General features: G+C 44.4%; 1 protein-coding gene across 2 annotated transcripts in view; it reads left to right on the top strand.

Annotated features, from left to right (window-relative positions):
• VASH2 (vasohibin 2) overlaps positions 1 to 12224 on the top strand; it is a 65100-nt gene that overhangs the window by 33399 nt on the left and 19477 nt on the right. The window lies entirely within an intron of this gene.

The following is a 12224-nucleotide window of genomic DNA, read 5'->3' as shown; positions in this document are numbered from 1 at the left end:
AAGTGATTTTCAGTGATTTATTGAATACATGAATCCTCCTTATTAGGAACTCAGCGTGGTACTAGGCCCTGATCTTCTAGTGTAAATCAGCATAATCCTATTAAAGTCAACTCCATTGACTTTGACATCTGTTTACGCCGTCTGAGGATCTGACCCTAAATGCCTAGGTAAATAGCTATCTAGTTCAGCTCTTAAATCCTTCCATAGCCATCCTGGGCAAATCATTAACAGACTGTTGACTGAGTTTGAAATTCAGGTCTGTACTATCTAGGTTTCTATAACATGTGCCCAATACAGTACTATCTGAGTCTTGATGCCTTTTGTCACTGATCCCCTCTAATTGTGCTGTGTACAGAACTAAGAATGTGCATGTTGTAATGTAGCTAAACCTTTAAACTACTGCTCTGGTTCTTATTCAAACCCAGAAAAGCAAAGGATGTTCAGCTTTCAGGCTGAGACTCTCTTCCTTGTACTGGTACCAGTGAATTAACCTGCTTTGTCCTAAGGTTCTGTAGTAGCACAAGAGTGGGCTACGTGTGCTGCTGCACACCATGTGTGTTCTGATCCTGCTCCGTGGGAAGTTCCGCGACAGAGCATTGAGGGCCCTAAATGCAAAAGGGTAGGGCTGTCAAGTGATTTAAAAAAAATTTAATCGTGATTAATCACGCAATTAAACAATTACAGAATACTATTCCTTTAAATATTTTTGGAGGTTTTCTACATTTTCATATATATTGATTTCAATTACAACATAGAATACAAAGTGTACAATGCTCACTTTATATTTACTTTTGATTACAAATATTTGCATGGTAAAAAACAAGAAATAGTATTTTTCGATTCACCTCATACATGTACTGTAGTGCAATCTCTTTTATTGTGAAAGTTGAACTTCCAGATGTAGAATTATGTACAAAAAAGCCTGCATTCAAAAATAAAACAATGTAAAACTTTAGCGCCTACAAGTCCACTCAGTCCTATTTCTTGTTCAGCCAATCACTCAGACAAACAAGTTTGTTTACATTTGCAGAAGATAGTGCTGCCCACTTCTTGTTAACAATGTCACCTGAAAGTGAGTACAGGTGTTCGCATGGCACTGTTGCAGCCAGCGTCACAAGATATTTACATGCCAGAAGCGCTAAAGATTCATATGTCCCTTCATGCTTCAACCACCATTCCAGAGGACATGCCTCCATGCTGATGATGGGTTCTGCTCGATAACAATCCAAAGCAGTGCAGACCGATGCATGTGCATTTTCAAAATCTGAGTCAGATGCCACCAGCAGAAGGTTGATTTTTGTTTTTTTGGTGATTCGGGTTCTGTAGTTTCTGCATCTGAGTGTTGCTCTTTTAAGACTTCAGAAAGCCTGCTCCACACTTCGTCCCTCTCAGATTTTGGAAGGCACTTCAGATTCTTAAACCTTGGGTCAAGTGCTGTATCTATCTTTAGAAATCTCACATTGGTACCTTCTTTGTGTTTTGTCAAATCTGCAGTGAAAGCGTTCTTAAAACGAACAACATATGCTGACTCATCATCCGAGACTGCTATAATATGAAATATATGGCAGAATGTAGGTAAAACAGAGCCAGAGGTATACAGTTCTCCCCCCAAGAGTTCAGTCACAAATTTAATTAACGCATAATTTTTTTTATGAGCATGGAAGCATGTCCTCTGGAATGGTGACCGAAGCATGAAGGGGCATACAAATGTTTAGCATATCTGGCACGTAAATACCTTGCAATGCTGGCTACAAAAGTCCCATGCAAATACCTGTTCTCACTTTCTGGTGACATTGTAAATAAGAAGTGGGCAGCATTATCTCCATAAATGTAAACAAACTTGTTTGTCTTAGCAATTGGCTGAACAAGAAGTAGGACTGAGTGGACTTGTAGGCTCTAAAGTTTTACATTGTTTTATTTTTGAATGCAGTTACGTAACAAAAAAATCTACATTTTTAAGTTGCACTGTCATGATAAAGAGATTGCACTACAGTATTTGTATGAGGTGAATTGAAAAATTCTATTTCTTTTGTTTTTTACAGTGCAAATATTAGTAATAATATAAAATGAGCACTGTACACTTGGTATTCTGCATAATAGAAATCAATATAATTGAAAATGTAAAAAAAATCCAAAAATATTTAATACATTTCAATTGGTATTCTATTGTTTAACAGTGAGATTAAAATTGCGATTAATTTTTTTGAGTTAATCGTGTGAGTTAACTGCGATTAATCAACAGCCCTACAAAAAGGTGAGGTAAAATCTCTTGCTTTCTCCAAGAGAACTGTTTCATGACATCCGAAATGCTTATTCCATCACCTTTGCCTCTCCCATCCACCTTCCCCGCGACCAAAATAAAAGCTTCATCTAGTGTCTTCCATGCAAACTATCTGAGTGAGGGCCAGGATCTGCTCCCAGTCACACCCAAACAGTCCCATTGAAACTGGGAATAGATTCAGGGCCAGAATCTTTACAACTTGATCTTCATTTGCAAAGATGTCTTTTAAAATACTCGTGTTACATCTGAAAGAAACCACAGCCAACCATCTCCTTTGGATGGAGCTGACTTTGCCTGGTTAGTGGCTATTGGGTCAGCGAAGTCCATGTTACAGTGAACTGTTAAAATGATAGAAAAGGGAAAAGAGACATTGGGTTTAATTATGATCTCATTCGTGCTAGCTTTACACCCATTTAACTCCACTGACTTGAATGGAGTTGAATTTATACCTATAGGAAAGTTCAGAATCAGGCCTGCAGATGTTCGTTATCTCTCTCCTGATGGTTTCTATCCTCTTGAACGTGAACAACCTCTCCGGCAGGTTTTAAATAGGGGTGGGGAAGTGGCTCATTTGGGTTTTCCTTGAAAGTTATTAAAGCCTCAGGGAGCCACCTGTGGGACGAAAATAACATAATTTCTGGTCATCTGATAGTCTTTCACTTTCTGGATGGTAGTAGTATGAGGGCAGATCAGATCTTCTATTATTTTGGGTCCATAAAAGTGGAGAGACCATCCCCACAGCTAAAACTCCCCCACCCTCCCACTGAAAATCAAAAGGACCGCTACTAGACCAGTGACTATGCAGGTCTGGGAATCCTATGCACACTTAGGGTGTCAAGCTGTGAAGGCCAAAGACTGACTCCAGGAACAAGAATGATGATCTGTGATGCCTATAATCATGGTGTTATGGTCCTATGCTATCCTATTACTTACATTCCCATATGTTTGTGTATATACTTACAGAATGCTTATGGACATGTCACCTAAATATTGTTGCTAGGCCTGGTAGAAAAATTTCTTTTGAAACTTTTTTGTCAGAAAATTTGGTTTTCAAGGAAATGACCATTTTTGTGGGAATTGTCTGCTTCCCTTGAAAACTTATTAATTTTTGGTCAGCAAACTGAGAGCGCCCAAATTGGAAACTTTTAGCAGTTTCTGGATAATTTTTTTTTTTTTGGCAGTTTCCAACAGTTTTCGGGTTTTGGCTGCAATTTTGTGACTTTCCTACCAAAAAAGCAGTTTTTCATGGAACATTTGAATAAAAACGGCTTTCCTGTTCATTTCCCTGGAAAACCTCACCCGTTTTCCAGATACCTGGAGTTGCCGCCGGGGAGAGGATGGACCCTCCTGCAGGAGCTCCTTGCTCTTGTAGACTTTGAACCCCCAGGAACTAGTAGCCAGTCCAGGTGTCATGTGTATGGCTACATGTTCAAAACTCACCATCAAAATTTCTTGTGCAAAATGTGATGCCCCCAGTGCCTGTTTGTGAATGTAGTTGCTGGGGGCTGTGTAGGAGACATGCTGAGCGAGCCGGAAACGTGCCGGGGGGTTCAGACTCGCTCGCCCCTGGCAACCAACCTTGGCGGGGAGCAGAAGCCACCTCCCCAGCCATGCTCTCTCAGGCAGCCACCAGCCCGCCATGCTGCAGAGTAGTGTCCCAGTGGCCGGAAGGGGCTAGTCCTGCCCTTTCTGCTCCTGGTCCCCCCAGCCCCTTCCTCTCCCTGGCATTTGGGGATGTCCCCCCCTGATGTGTTGTCCAGCCCCGCCCTCACTCTCTCTTCCTTCCCCCAGCTCCTCCCCCCCCATGCCTCCTGCACGCCGCTGAACAGCTGATTCTTGACAGGCAGGAGGTGCTGTAGGGGGGAGGGGGAGGAGTTGATCGGCGGGAGATGCTGGGGAGAGGGGAAGGAGGGGCCTGCTGGTGGGTGCTGAGCACCCACAATTTTTTTTTCCTTGGGTGTTTCAGCCCCAGAGCCCACACAGAGTCAGCGCCTATGGCTGGGAATGCATTTCTGTAAAGGGTCTTGGCAAGGATAGTCTGTGGGAGGTCCTTTCGTGATGAGCACTAGGGACCTGATCCAAAGTCCACTGACGTCAATGGGAGTCTTTTCATAGACTTCATTCAGCTTTAGATCAGGCCCTTGGTGTATTTTAGCTGTTTTGTCACAACCTATGGATTGCCCCCAGACACTGTCCTCTCTGTACAGGCAGCAGTGAGCATAAGCATCTGTGGCTTGGTTTCCAGTTAGGAGATATTATTTGTCATTCTCTTCTTCCTCCCCCCATGTCCCTCCCCCGAATGTCAAGGTGATCTTTTCAAACATGTCTGAGCCATGCATCCCTGAATTTTGTGTCACCCTCCAGTTTCCTTCTCTGTCTGTGGAAATAAGATACTGGTTATAATAACTTCTGTGTGCTGACAAGCTTCCCTGTTGCTTGGATACCAAAAAGGGCATAGACCAACACAGCAGCCCTCTGGGGGAGTCTTTAAGCTGAGACCTCCTAGCGCAGAGCCGATTAGGGAGATGTCACTTTAATCGGGCTGCTTGCCAGCTTGTGCCATCAGCTTTTACTGAGAGTTTTTTTAACCTCTTGTGTAATCCTTCTTCATGTCGAATTAGGTTTTACAGAACTTCCTTTCGCACTAGATGCATCTCAAAACGTTTGGACGGGGTAGGAGTTAGCTATTGGTACTGCAATGCCTGCATATGCTGAGAGAGCAGCTCTTCTGTGCTTAGCAGAAGCTCTCCCACATCCATGGCTATTACATTCCTAGCAAACGGAGCTGGGAGGACCTATATAGGTCTCTTAGTTAGATGCATAGACAAGCTGAACTACCTACTTAATCGAACCCATCTAACTATCTGCTTCCATGGCTTCACCCCATCATCACAGGCACAGCTGTGCAGGAATGAGCCCCTAATGTGTTCTCTGTGCGTTGTTCAGTCCAGGTCTAAATCCAGCAAACAATGGAACTTCCACCACATCCACTGCGAGAAAGCATTAGAACTAGTGCTGGTCACGGACGGGGAGTAATGGTGAAGGAGTCAAAGCTAACCAAAAAGTGCCATGGGCACCTTTTCCACCCCAAATTCATCTTATCAAAACAGGTGCAGGTAAAAAATCATAGGGGGGTGGAAGGTCACCTAGGACATACTGTTGGAAAATCTTATGTGCAATACAGAGGATCAGATCCTCAATTGGTATAAATCAGCTTACATAATCACTGACTTCAAAGCACCTACCTCGATTTACACCAGTTGAGGATCTGGCTCAGAAAGTATATTTAAAGAAAAAGCAAAGCAATTGTATGGGGGGAAAAAGAGACCAGCATATAACCAAGCTAGGAAGGTGAGAATTGAGGAGATTTAATGGCTTATTGTACCTGCCATTTATTTGGATACTAGTTTCAAAGATACCTACCACAGCTACCATCCTGGATCCCTGTGTTTCCACCTGGCCTGCAAAGGATTTCCTGGCCTGCAGAGTGAATCCCATTGATTATCACTGAGTTCTGTAAGAGAGATCGTCCCTTACGGCAGGAAAACTGGACTGTTGGAAGATTTCTACTTAATAGCTATAACCACTTGGGCAGCTAATAATAAATGCTGTAAAAAGGGAACAAGAGGAATCTTTATCAATGGGCCATCTATGTAACTGAAAATCTCCTGGGAATCTTTAATTCTAGTTGGACACTGAAGGTTGGCACTCTAAGAAGGGCAACACTGGCATGGCAGGTTTGAGAGGAGAGGACCCCACCCATCTTCTCCCCTTCCACTATTTCAAGCCCTGGCTGTATTCCTTGGGAGCCATAGCTGTCGTGCACAGTGGTTATCATTAGAGAAGGACTGAGCCAAAACTCTGGATCCAAACACTTGGGGAAGATCAGGTCCAGATGTGGACTTTGTAGCTATTTGCTCCAGTAATAATGAGCTAGACCAAGTCCCTGGATCTAAACTTCCTTGGACTCTGGGGAACTTGGATCTGAATCCGCACTATGTTGCTTGGGGCCTCTCTGATTATGTACAGCTGGCCCTGTGAGGCCCTCTGCCTCTCTGATATTGCTAGCAGTTTCATGATGCTTTTGCAAGTAGCTTATCCATTTTTGCTGAAGCCTTAAAGCTTCTCTGACAAACGTGTCAAGGGTGTGAGGTTTATTTCTCCCTCTGCTGCCTTGCTCCAAGTTAACAGCCTCACTCTTGTCAGCCTAAATAAAGCTGCCTCCCATTCTGTCTGCTCTTATCCCCTTTGCTTTTCTAGCTAAGGATGAGTGCAGTGCCTTGTGCCAGCTCCTCTTCCACAGCAGTGAGCACTCCAGGGGCCTTATGGGCCGCTCCCCTAGCCAGGGGCAAGGGCAAGAAAAGAGGGTATATGAGAGTCCTGTGTACTCCATGGCCAGCTGGTTCTAAACTCAGCTGTGTCCCCGGAGTCTGGGCTCTGTGATGTGTCAGGCTGGAGATATGTAAAATACTGGAGGATTTTAGTGAATTAATTGTGAAAATTAATAGCACAATCAGTACAGCAGGGGCTTGCTAGTTATCTGACAGTAAATTCAATGTGATGCTCTCTCTGCTATTTCAGTTTTCATTCAATAGGACATGGATGTTTGTACTGAAAACATAACTGCATGTAGGAGCAAATCCGGATATTCTGTGGGTGCTCCGGAGCTGGACCATCCATGGGGAAAAAAGATAATGGGTGCTCAGCACTCACCGGCCACAGCTGTTTGGCGGCGCCCCTATCCGCTAGTTGTGGGTGCTGCCACGAGTTGTTTGGCAGGTTGGGGGAGGGCGGAGACCAGTGAGCGGTGGGTGGGCGGGACCTTGGGGAGGGGGCGGAGCAAGGGTGGGAAGAGGTGGAGTGAGAGCGGGGCCTTGGGAGGGGGGCGGAGAGAGGGCGGGGCCTCAGGGGAAGGGGCAGGGCAGAGCAGGTGGGGAGCACCCCCAGGGAAAACTAAAAGTCGGTGCCAGTGATTTTTGCAGCTGAAGAAGGAGCTATTATGGCTTTTGGCACCTGGGAAGGTGCTGGAGATAATTTGGGGTCTGAGATAAGTGCACCGAACTGAATGTTTCTGATAAGATCACCATCAGTGAAATAGTTAACAATATTGGCATCTAAAATGCTGTCCTTAGTTTCTAGAGCTAATACTTGAGCCGAATGGGACAATTCACACCCTTCAGAGCTATTGTTTCAAGCTGCCTGCAGATTTAGGAAGACATTGCTGCACTATTTAGGCTCAGATCCATATTTTCAAGCTTTTCCTCTCAACTATAAGGACACAGTTTAGTTCTTTGTTTGTTTTGTTTTGTTTTCTTTTCTCCCCGTGAAAGCATAGATTCTGGAACTTGGATCTGGATCTGATATTTTGGGTGTCTTGAACTCTGTTTACGCTGGGTTGAACCCAGAACTAAACACTTCCCAAGCCTTGAGAGAAACTCCGGTTCAGATCTGAACTTTGCAGCTAGGCCATTTTGCTTGAAACAGACTCTATGGAAAGGTTTGTCTCTACAGAAGCTCCTCCTTTTGTGCAGTTCCTTCATAGTCAGCTGGAAAGTCCTGGCCCTCAGATGAAGTGAATTTAACTTGCCGAGCATCTCTCATCCATTTTACTGTAAAAATACTTTGATGCCAGCTATTCCCCTAGTGTGGTTAAGGCCAGACAAGGTCAGCCCCCTGCTGTTGTCCATATCTCCTCTCCATGGAACAAATTCTCAGGTCCTTACTCAAGGAAAATCCCATGCAGGGAACTGACATCCGGGCAACCTTCCCTTCATGGAGCTTGGACTGGATCATTTCTTTGGCAGGGTGTGTGTCTCAAAGCCTGCACCTATGTAGTGGCCCTTGGCACATCTCTGTGGTCTCTCCTGGGACCCCTCCAGCTCCAGTTAGCTCCAGAGGAGAATTCCCTGCTGGCTCTGCAGCTGACCCTGGTTGGAGGGAGGGGTTCATGCTGCAGAAGGGGGAAGTGCTTACGTTAATACTGATAGAGCCAGTAGATCATGAGCCCAGCAAGCGGAGGGGAAATAATGCAACAGAGAGCAGTCCTCTCCCACAGCTGTGAATCCCAATCTCTGCAGATGCCCCGGTGGAGGAGCTTCCTGAAGGTCCAGGAAATGGGGGTATGATTCACTGAAAGCAGCAATCCTATCTGCCCATCTCTGTTCCTCCCCAGGACTGCCAGGTGTTTGTTCCCCTCTGTCCCAAGTGGGCAGAAGGGGCAGTTTGTGCCTCAGTCTTTATTCAGTCCAAGCGCCCATCAAAGTCAATAGGAGTTTGGCCTGGGTACAAACTGCTTAAGGCCTTCGGGCCTTGGCCCAGTCCTACATGCTGTGTATTGTTGGCTCTGTGTAAATTTGATTTTGGGCAGTAAATTGAGCTCATTTCGCCATGGAAAGCCAGCTGCTGTCACATCGATATTGCCAGCTGCAAGTGCCCATTCCAGAAACTTTATTGTTGATGTACACAGCCCAGAGACAGCTTGACTTTGACACTGGAGTTGAGCCCATGCTGCTGGAACTCTGAAAAATCGTGTTCAGATTAACAAACAGGAAAGTTGACCTGGAAGTCACTGCTGGAGAATAAATAAGGAATGTCAAGGAGGGTGGTTTCAAGTTTGTCTTCTGACCTGAAACTACTCTTGGTATGTTTCAGGGTAATCGTAGAGCAGCTATTGATGGGGATAGGGAGGGAAGGTACTTTACTCCTGCTAGGACTCTTGTGAACATGGCATTGTGTTCCAATTCTGATTTTTTAAAGCTGTTGCATCAGTAGTGCATGGTGTTGGTAAAAATTAATGGCTACTATCTGCACATGTGTGAAAGAAAACAGGTATGTGAGCCTGGATTTATAACTTCCAATTGGCTGAGATCCAGCAGCTTGAGTACTTCTGTCTAATTTAAAAGCCATGATCATGCTGTCAGTGAAATGATCATGACTGTTCCATTGATAATGAAGTGGGTTTGGAATGCATTGTCAATAATATGCTTTCAGATGGACTTAAGGTGACCAGATGTGCCAATTTTAGGGACTTTGTCTTATATACACAACTTTACCCCTCCCCCATCCCTACCCCAGAAAAATGTGTCCTGATTTTTCACTCTTGCGATCTGGTCACCCTAGATGGACTCAAGTGTCAATGCAAGATGTGATCAATCCAACTTAAAGACTAGACCTGATTCTCCGCTCACTTACACTGATGTGAGCCAATGTAACTCCATTGACCTCAGTGGTGTTATTTCTCATTTACACCAATGTGAGAGGAAAATCAGGCAAGCCCCAGAGTTCAGGTGTCTTCCAATTTTTGTGTTCCAATTCAGGTCAGTTACAGGGATAACCCAAGATTATGAAGTTTGGATCTGAATTTTCCCAAGGATCAGGGTAGCAGGGGGTTTCAGAGCAGGGATTGGGGTTTGGGCTCATCTCTAGTGTTTGCTACTGTTAAAGCAAAGGAGACTTAAATATGAATAGCTCCATTTTAAAATAACAATAAAACCAGTGTATTGGAGTGAGGAATCTGGCCCAGTATTTCTACTGAAAGAAAACGTTTATTTTATACAGGCAATTAACTTTTTTATTTTTGAATTTATTAAAATACTTCTCAATGGAGCTATGCCAGTTTATACCAGCTGGGAATCTGGCCCATCTTCAAAGCCCCTCAAGCTTTGGTGCGATTCTCCTATCACTGATTTTACTCTGGTGCATGTCCATTGACTTCAACCACCTGGTGTGTCTGAGAGATCACAACCAGGCCCTTTAAGTAAGCCATTAATGTCCCCATGGGGAAACTGAGGCTAAATGACTAGTGTAAAGCCACAAAGGGAATCTGTATCAGAGACAGGATTAGCACTTGGGAATTTCTGCCAGGGGACTGGGGGTGGGGAATGGGGAGTCCACTCATGCTTCATTTTCCATATGTGCTCCAGTGGTGTATAGGAACAATGAAGGAACTGCAAGTGGCCAGGGGAGAATTCCTGTGGAAGAGGAGTTGTGTAGGCTGACAAATACCCTGTGGAATCTCCCACCTCTTCCCATGGCCCCTGGAGTAGGAGATGTCCGGCAAGATGAGGCAGGTTGGGAGATTAGCATACCTGAGTGCTATGGGGGATTCTGGACAGCTGCACAGCCCATAGATAACCCTGGGGAGACTGCTCTAATTTATAACCAGAGTTATATTGGCCCCTTCAGTAGCCTGGAATCTGGAGGGGGTAGCCACTTTTGCTTCTTCCACCTCTGGCATGTTGTGCCTTGTGTGCTGTAGCACAGAACTGAATTCCCGATTCCCAGTCCTGCAGACAGACCCACGTCTCTCAAAAATGTGACTATGAGAGCAGTATTGGTATGTCTTGGCCTTCTGTTTGCTGCAGCACAGCTCTACTTGGGGGGGGGGGGGGGGGGGGGAGGAGAGGGGGGAATAGAAAGGAGATAATGACACCCAGCCAGAGGGGAAGATCTAAGTTGCCCTTCTAACCAATTTGCTGTGTGTTTCATTTCATCTCTGGTGGAGATTCTGATTGACTTGTCGCTTAGCAGATGCATCATGCACCTAAAGGTTAATTTTCACAGCAGTTGTTTCTGTGATAGCTGATGGTAAGTAAAGCCGTTTCCTTCCTCCAAAGGCTTTTACTCCTACTTAGAGCTTAATGCAATTAAATTGCGACTTCTGAGACCTTATGGTAGAAGCGTGTGCATATGGGCAGGTGGCCATGGAGACTTTGTGTGGACTTAGTAGAGAGCTACTCAGAGTGAAACAGGGTTAAAACCCTTTTATAATGAAGGGAACAATTGTGGCAGATCAGTGCAACACTTGAAAGTTTAATAGCTGCTAACAAAAGGCATTGGTCTAGTCAGTTACATAGAATAATAAATACAATAGGCCTCTAAAAGAGTATATCCATAGAAGAAAAATGATAGTAACCTGATCTTAGTATATACAGAATATTGCATTCTGTTACTAGAAGAGTGAGGTCACATTTTAAATGAAGCAGTTGTAGGCGTAATTCTCCAACTGGTGTAACTGCATTGGGCCTGATTCTGATCTGTCACTGGATTTACACTCATTTAATTCCATTGACTTCAGTGAGGTTACTCCTGATTTTCACTGGTGTAATTGAACTTACAGTCAAGACCACTGAATGCAATGGAGATGCTCCTGATTAACACCAATGTAGCTAAGATCAGAATCTGTGTTTGTTTGTTGTAATCTGGAGGTAGTAGATGGATGGCGGGATGCATATACTGCCATGGTTTATCCAGTTGCACCATGTGTTATGCTTGGATTTCTGGGCTGCTTAAACGATCTACTCTGCAGGCTTGTTCTTTTATTCTGTGTTGCAAGAAATGCATATTGGTTGATGGGGAGAGTCCATTAATGCGCAGAAGATGTAGACCTACCAGGCTTGCTATGTTTGTCTCTACTTCTTTTAATGTGTTTTCTCTGTATCAAATTATTCAGTTTGATGCTCGGGGTAAAAAAAAAAAATTTTTGCTCAAAAATGTTGCCTTCTTGAATGTGCTGGATTCCTGTTTAATCCTCTACTTCAGTGGAGTGACTCTGGGTTTAATGGCTCCAGGCCTTAACCATGGTTAGGAAGATACTGAACAAGTGAGGTTTTTTCGCATGTAGAGCCCTGCTCTTCTCGCTCTTACCAGAGGGTAATGAGTTCATGTTCTGGTCTCACTGGGTAGAGAGGTGATGTAACTTGGTGTAAATTGGCAGAACTCTGTTAAAGTCCATGGAACCATGCCGACACCAGCAGAGGATCTGGCCGATGGTTTGTTTGTTTTGAGGTGCTGGGCAAAGACCTCCAATATGAATTAACCTTTGGAGTATTGACTTTATACCTCTGGGTCTAGATGATCTTGGACTCCTTTTCTAGTGAGTTTCAGGGATTCCAAGGCATGCTCATGCTGGAAGGAGAAGAATAGGAAAAAATGGTGGTAGTCT

This window comes from Malaclemys terrapin, chromosome 3, assembly GCF_027887155.1.
Source record: "Malaclemys terrapin pileata isolate rMalTer1 chromosome 3, rMalTer1.hap1, whole genome shotgun sequence".
Taxonomy (NCBI): domain Eukaryota; kingdom Metazoa; phylum Chordata; order Testudines; family Emydidae; genus Malaclemys; species Malaclemys terrapin.
The sequence above is the reverse complement of the archived record's forward strand: the minus strand, read 5'-3'. Positions and strand labels throughout refer to the sequence as shown.